Source organism: Anser brachyrhynchus (assembly GCF_964034855.1).
Source record: "Anser brachyrhynchus genome assembly, chromosome: 2".
NCBI lineage: Eukaryota > Metazoa > Chordata > Aves > Anseriformes > Anatidae > Anser > Anser brachyrhynchus.
The window spans coordinates 141,144,276-141,151,710 of NC_137695.1; the positions used below are offsets into that span (position 1 = coordinate 141,144,276).

General features: G+C 35.4%; 1 long non-coding RNA gene across 1 annotated transcript; it reads right to left on the reverse strand.

The window, feature by feature from the left end:
* Positions 1 to 1,951: 1,951 nt before the first annotated feature.
* LOC308191369 lies at positions 1,952 to 4,859 on the reverse strand. Its single transcript, XR_013947921.1, has 3 exons — positions 4,699 to 4,859; positions 4,159 to 4,213; positions 1,952 to 3,490 (listed from the first exon to the last, which is right to left on the reverse strand). It is a non-coding gene; the product is annotated as an uncharacterized lncRNA (long non-coding RNA).
* Between the last annotated feature and the right edge of the window lie 2,576 nt (positions 4,860 to 7,435).

Here is a 7,435-nt window from a genome sequence, read left to right on the forward strand (position 1 = left end):
GGCTTACACAGCATAGTAAAAATCATTCCAGAGGTGTTTCAATGAAGAGCTCAGTTGTTATCTTATCCTGATTAAAAAGTGCTTGGGTCTGTATAAGTTTTCAGCTAGAGAAACTCAGAAATGATGTCCAGATTCATTCTTTAACAATTAGCAACTCTGAGCTTCAGAATGACAGATTACTGCATTTTGGCATTATCACCAATAGACAGGGAGTTGTGAAATTGTAAGACATTATTGTATTGTTGGTAGCCTGAGTAAATCTAAATCTTTTCAAGCTTTGCTTCAGTGGGTTAATTCCAGAACCTGAATTACAAGTGCAATTTGAATTACATTGCAAAGACTGAACTTACCTCACTTTAGCAAAGACTTTTTTCTTAAGACTTATGAATTCCAGTTATTTTGAAATCCTGAAAATGTTGAAATCTTTTGATACATTTCTTATTATTTCCAGGAAAGACGGGTAAAGGTTTTCACTGACTTTCGCTGACAGAACCTCTTTATTTAGGTAAGTGTTTCTTTGACTCTACCTTTGTTTCGTGGTATCTCACCTGCTGTTGCAGGTTGTGTACATCCACAGTTACACCAAATATCTGCACAGGGGCTTTTTATTCTCCCAGTCCTAAACCTAAGATATTGTAATAACAGAAGGAAAAAAACCTTGCCAGAATCTGAAAATAATAAGAAGGATATAAACCAAATAAATGTTCTCTGTACATTTAGGAAAATTGAAGAGGGCTGTAAAACCAAGTATGATTTCAGTTTGTCTCTACATATTTTGTCTGGGAATTTTAAAATACTCATCTGACTCTAGCTAATTAAGTCTCAAAGCTTGATGCTGAGCTATATGAGGCAGGGTAGGGGACATCACCCATTTTTTAAGGGAATGAAGTGAGACATGATTACATGATCTGCTTGGTACAGAAGATTATTAAATATTGGATTTGTGAATAAAGATACATATTCCAGTTACAGTTTAACAAGAAGAATTGATTTTTTTTAACCACATAACAACAGCAATGACAGTAAAGAAAAAAATATTCTGCAATGAAGTGTCTTATATATATATTTTATCAGTAGCTTGAGTTGTTGAAAGAAAGCTGTATCTGACAAGAATACAATTTTACTTACAGTAAAAGCTATGATTGAGCTATACCAGCTGAAAACTATAGTTTTTCAGGTTATTGAGGTGTTTATTATACATTCTCCCCAATAAGAATACTGATTAAGTAATTGTTGCAGAAGGCAGGAAAGTACAGGATAATAATAGCAGTTCAAAAACTCAACACTGTTCTTTTTTATTTTATTTTATTTTATTTTATTTTATTTTATTTTATTTTATTTTATTTTATTTTATTTTATTTTATTTTATTTTATTTTATTTTATTTTATTTTATTTTATTTTATTTTATTTTATTTTTTTTAAGAGAAACAACTAAATGAAGCTGTGACAGTGCAGTTGTTTGCAGTAATCAAGGACTTTCAATAGATAAGTCCTTATTCAGTTTCTCAGAACTGTACAGAAGCAGACTGAAAATTGGGTACCTACTGTTCAGGTTTTTAGCTTAGTTTCTGAGTGGTTCGGTTTTCTCTTGCACAGCATAGGAATACTGCACTGTGATCCATAATTCTGCTTCTTTGTGTTTCTCATATTAATAAAACAAAAAAGAACTGGAGGCAAAGAAAATCAGTTGCTAGAAATGTTTAGTTTTCCACATATACCGGTTGCATTTTTTTTTTTTCTAATGTGAATTCTATTTGTAAGATCCCCTCATTCTGCTGGAAAAATATATGCTATTAATATTTCTTACCAGTTGTGCTAGCCTTCCAAAATTATTCTTACTGACACATATAATTCCAGTGATTTTAAAACAATTTTATACTAGGGAACTATGTCTGCAAAATAAATTTTTGTTGAAAAAAATTTTTGTACCATATTCTGTCTGGAGATTAATTCAAGATTTGGCTCAAGCTAAATTATGGTTGCAAATGCCTTATGTGAATTTGCAGGTTGTGTATCCCTGTAGTATCAGGTCTATTTTTCTGTGCTGCTCCCTTTAGGTTCTTACAGTTCTCTTAAAATAAATTCCTGAGCATTTTGGGTTATAATACAAATAGGGGTAGTAACAGAGGAAAGCAAGATTAAAATTTACTAAAATTTGGTTTATGTTGCTCAGAATTCATATCGTTTCAATATCTATAACTCTGTATGCACTATGTTCCTTATTTATTTGCAAATTCACTTACTCCCCTGCTCACTTCTTGTTATATTACATGCCTTAAATCTCTCAGGGTACTGCAGTGCAGCCACTGATGTACTGCAAGAAATGCCTTATGCAGATTCTGAAGAACGTATTGGAATCAGTTCATAATTACAAGATTTTAAACACATAATATTAGATCTCCCTCTGATTACATATAAGCTATCTTCTGTAACAATTTGAATCTGTGAAGCTGGGAGGGGAAGACTGCATGTTCACTGACTCCAGTGGGATTTAGATTTTCAAAAACCTAATACGTCCCAAATGTGAAAGGGGGAAGGCTTTGCCCAGGACTGGTGACTGGTGTTGCTGACAACCACATTAGATCATAACATCCCAGAGCTGGGGAATATCCATCACACACGACACTCTTACTGAGGAAAAGAAGAAGGAAATGGAGGGTCATTCTGGGATTTGGGGTTTACACTACCATGCAGATACTAAATGTCCATAAAATACATCCTGGAGACAATTCTGGCAATCTATGTTTTGATGCTTCCGCCAACACTAGTAAGGTTTTCTTCAGAGATTGTTTCGGAACCTGTTTTTCTCATTAAGGTTTTAAATCTGTGGCTTCTTACTCTGATCTCACTGGTTGATGTTAATTCTTATTTTAACCTTCTTTCTGTTTTTTTTTTTTTTCTTTTATTCTCAAATCAAGACATACAACACTGCTGCATCTGAGTAAACAAGCAACTATTTCCCAGTAGAAGGTACAGATAGTCTGCTTTTCCCCAGGCAGAGAGGGAGGAAACATTGAAAACAGACTGAGTTAAATACCACTGCCAACACCTGAACACAACCATCATTCATGTATTTACTTCATTGCATCCTGGATTTTTGATTTTTTTTGGATTTTTTGATTTACAAGTAAGATTATGAGAGAACAAGTTCCTTGAACAGCCCAAACCACCCTTTCTTTGGTTAGCACCTCTCAGCACAGCAGTAGGTGGATGGGTGTGGAAAAGAGAAAGGAACTTTCCCCCAGCTGGATGGGGTTTGACTATTGAGGTTTGTGTTTGAATGGGATTTCATGGCAGGTCATATGTGAGGCATGTTCTGGTGTAGTCCAGGCAAAAGAAAAACAGTGAAGCCAAATGGAATATCATCAGCTCTGTATTTGCCAATTTGCCCTATTGTCTCAATTAACTTTGCTGTTTTCTTGCAGAAGCACAGAAAAAAAGGTTTAACGCTGTCAGGGTTGTACTCCAGAGGCAGCTCCAGCAAAACCCCTGCAGAGGAAGAGCAAATGTTCGCAACCCATCAGGATCTTCTCCAGCAAAAAAAAAAAAAGGATAAAGTCTTATTTATTTATTTTTTTTTTTAAGCTCTTGTCAGGTTCTACAGTCAAATAAACAGTAACTGACAGTCTCTGGAATCGAAGATCGAAGGTCACCAAGACCTGGAGTTATTAGTAGGGAAACCAAACGTTGTCCCATTGCCCTAGGGAGATTTTCAGTCACTGAAACTGATGCCCTTCAGATGCCATGTCAAGGTCTGAAGCCTGACTGATTGGTGCCTAAAAATTAAGAGCAGATGCTGCTAGACACTATTTGCTATCTATCATCTCTTCAATAATCTTGCCCAGAAACGGGAGTTTTAGCAATCAGACAATAGTTGGCAAGAAAATTAATGTCAGGAGAGGATTTATTGAGTAAGGACCCAATAAACACATGCTTGAATGCTTCTGGCAGTCTGCCTTTCCTTAACGAAAAAATACCAATTGTAGGTATATCCCCCTAATTTTCACCGTGGGAAACATACTTTTCATCTGCGGAGTGCTTATGAAATTTTCCTTAGAGTACTTAGGACCTCCAATTGAAATAGAGCAAAAGTGAATTAATTGAATAATCTGGTATCTTTATGCCTTTTTGGTAGTTTTATAGTGACAAAAGCATACCTCAAATCCAAATGTAATGACAGCTTTATGCAGCAAGATATAGTCCGGACTAAACCTGTTGGAGATACTCTTAGTTAATCACATAGAATAACATCCATAATAGTTCCATGAGTTTTTAAGACTGTTTGCTACTTGCAATGGTAGTGTTCAAGTCCAGTCAGGACTGGATTTTCATTGAAAGAACACTACCCAAATGCTGTGATCTATGCTCTACAAACTTGCCATTCATTGTAAGACCAATGCAATATGTAATCATAGAATGGCTTGGGCTGGAAAGGCCCTTAAAAACCATATAATTCCAACCCCTCTGCCATGGACAGGGACACCTCCTGCTAGATCAGATAATGATGAGAAAGAGATTTTTCTTCAAATTCATCATCAAAACTGTGACATCTTATTTATGTGGTAGAACCAGATGTAGTATTTTCTGTTCCGTGTTCTGAGGACATTTATTTGAACCTAATATAACCTACTAAATATAGCCATAGATCATCATTTCGGGGAAGAAAATTCAAAGTTCTTAAGTCTGTTTTCAAGTACCTTAAGTCCTACAGGTTTGCTAAGACATACTTTTAAGTCTGCAGTCCTAATTTATCCTGCTATTTAGGTGAGAATCAAACATAACATTTGGATACAGAGCAAAACAAGAACTTTAAAACAAGATGTATTTGAGCTATGTTTTTTCCCACATCAACACACAAAACACTCACAGTCTCCCTCCTACTGAGTTTTAAAAGGGTGAGAAGGGTGGGGGGAAACAGCTAAAAATTAGCTGAGAAAAAGAGCACCTGTGAGTTAATTATTTGAAAGACTTTATCTCTGCGTCAAGTTCTATATTTTCTTTGTTTCAACATCAGCAACTCTTTCTATTTCCTTTCTTCTGCTACTCTACATTAGGTATCCAAGCTTTGTCTCTCTCACTTAAGTGAAATTGTATTTCTGAGTATGGCAATAAAGCATGTCTTCTCCAGGTAAAGATTTTTTTGTCAGAATATCTATATTGGAGCTCAAAGACAAAGACCCCATTACTTTCCTTTCTATTCTGAATTCTGAAATGGTGTTACTATTTCTCAGTTTCAAAAGGGTATGTGCATCTTGACCTCATAATTAAGAAGTCTAATTATTAGTCCTAGTCTTTACAGTGACCCATCTGGCATTCACCAAGAAGTAATGGCTTTTCTTGATGTTAGGTGGCCTTGCCTTTTCCTGATGTGGACCAAAAGAAGTAAAAATGGATCCATCCTGCATTGCTGTGGGTATGGTGGGAGTATCAAGGAACAGACTTGCCTGTATGGTTACAAGAAACAGTCCAAAGAAAGAGACATTAAACAACAGAGCTGGAATCAAGCGAACACATCACAAAACAAAATAGCAGATTTCATCAATACAGGAGAAAAATATCCTCTTGGAGGAAGAAGAAAAGATGTATTTTGTTCAAGTAGTAAGCTCCTTGTATTTTCTCCTAAAGTACCTCTTCAATAGTTCAAGGCTGCAATCACTGCTTTATAGAATTCATTTGAAACAAAGATATTAAATATGTTTTTTTTGTTTGTTTGTGTAATACATGACTTTTTTAAAGTCTTCTGGGTCACTTCAAGAACAATGGTTCTTCAACAGGTAAGGACAACTTGAATTGCTTTCCTTTTCACTTGTTACACAATTGTGTAACTTTGTAGATTTCATGGTTGTTCTTTTTTTATTTATGCCAGTGTAAGGGTTTCATCCAAAGACTACTGTATCACTGAAGAAATTTTGATTAACTTACACAGGCTTAAGATAAGGGTGTAAATAAAAGAGGAACTCTGAATCATTGTGCTTCAGTACTTCTATTACAATTACAGCCTTGATCATGCTGCTTCTGACATAGCACATAAAAAGAACACATCCTCCAAACATTCAGTCATATAAAAACAATCCACAGTAAGAGTATTTTAAAAATTATATCAGTTCACAGATATTCCAGATCCATGTATTCATTCATTCATTAAATTAGTTTCATTTAATTCATATAGGTGGGGATGAGGATTTTCCTTTGTTTTGTTCTATGACTACTGAAACACTGGAGAGTATTGGCTGACATTTCAAGCAAAATACCAAACATAGGATCATCTTGGTGTTGTATCCTGCCAAAATACATTTGGATTTCAGAGGAGATATTTACTTTTACAAAACACACAGGGAATTAAAAGCATTTTCTACTTATAGAAAGTGAATACAGCTGAAGATGTTCACATTGTCAATTTATCTCATGCAATATATATTGCAGTACATCGTAAATTATGCTCTTCTGGGAGGAAAGTAGGAAGGGGCCTCTTTTAATCTTAGAAACTAGCATACTCACAAAACCTTTCCAATTAGACCCACTAGAGGAGCTGAGTCTACACATCAGTAATAAAAAGTAGATTTCTAATGATAATCAAAGGTAATGGTGAAGGAGGAATTTTGTAAAATACCTGAACTATGCAGCTTCCGTAAATTAAATGTTAAACAGCCTAAATCCTCTCTGGGCCGGGGAAAAGGAAAAAAGTTCATATTTTTATTTTTCCTGTTGACAGTTATGCCATGTATGTATGTATGAATGTGCTCTATTTTTCTAAATATGCTTTTGTAACACATGCTATAATATTTAATTTTATGGTTTAAGTGAGTAAGAAAGTTTTGTTTCTGTTTTTAAGCATGTATAAATTATGGCTATGTTTGCTAATATATATAACCAGTCTCTCCGACTGCAGGAAGCCTGGGAACCAGGCAGCACTCAGATGAGGAATGGGTGCCTATCTCAGAAGGCTCTTCCATTAGTTTGGTCTATGCTGCACCAGCTCTCTTCAATGGCAGTCAGCGTAGACTGGAGCTTTGTCGTGTTGTCTTCCAAGAGAATGTATTTTTGTTTCATAACATTTTTATGTATAAAGCCAGCCAATGAAAACATAGCACAATTCCTTATTTCACTCAGCAATGGAAGGGTACACTGTTTTGAGTTTGGCCGGTTCTGACAACTAGTATTTAGCCCCAGAGAACTGCCATTGGTATTCTGGGGATAGCAATATTTTTGGATTCCTGGGTAGAAATCAGAAGAAAACTTTTATTATAACATTAGCTACAGAATTTGACAATAGGTGAGCTTGTGTGCAGGTTCTCTGAAGATGCTAAATGAAAACACAAGGCTCTTCTGTAATGATACATGAAGAGTGGCCACTGTTACGGCACATTTGTGTTGCTGTGCAAATGTCTTGCTAGTTTTGAAGCCTTGCACTTCAGTTTTGTTAGACTGTTGGAA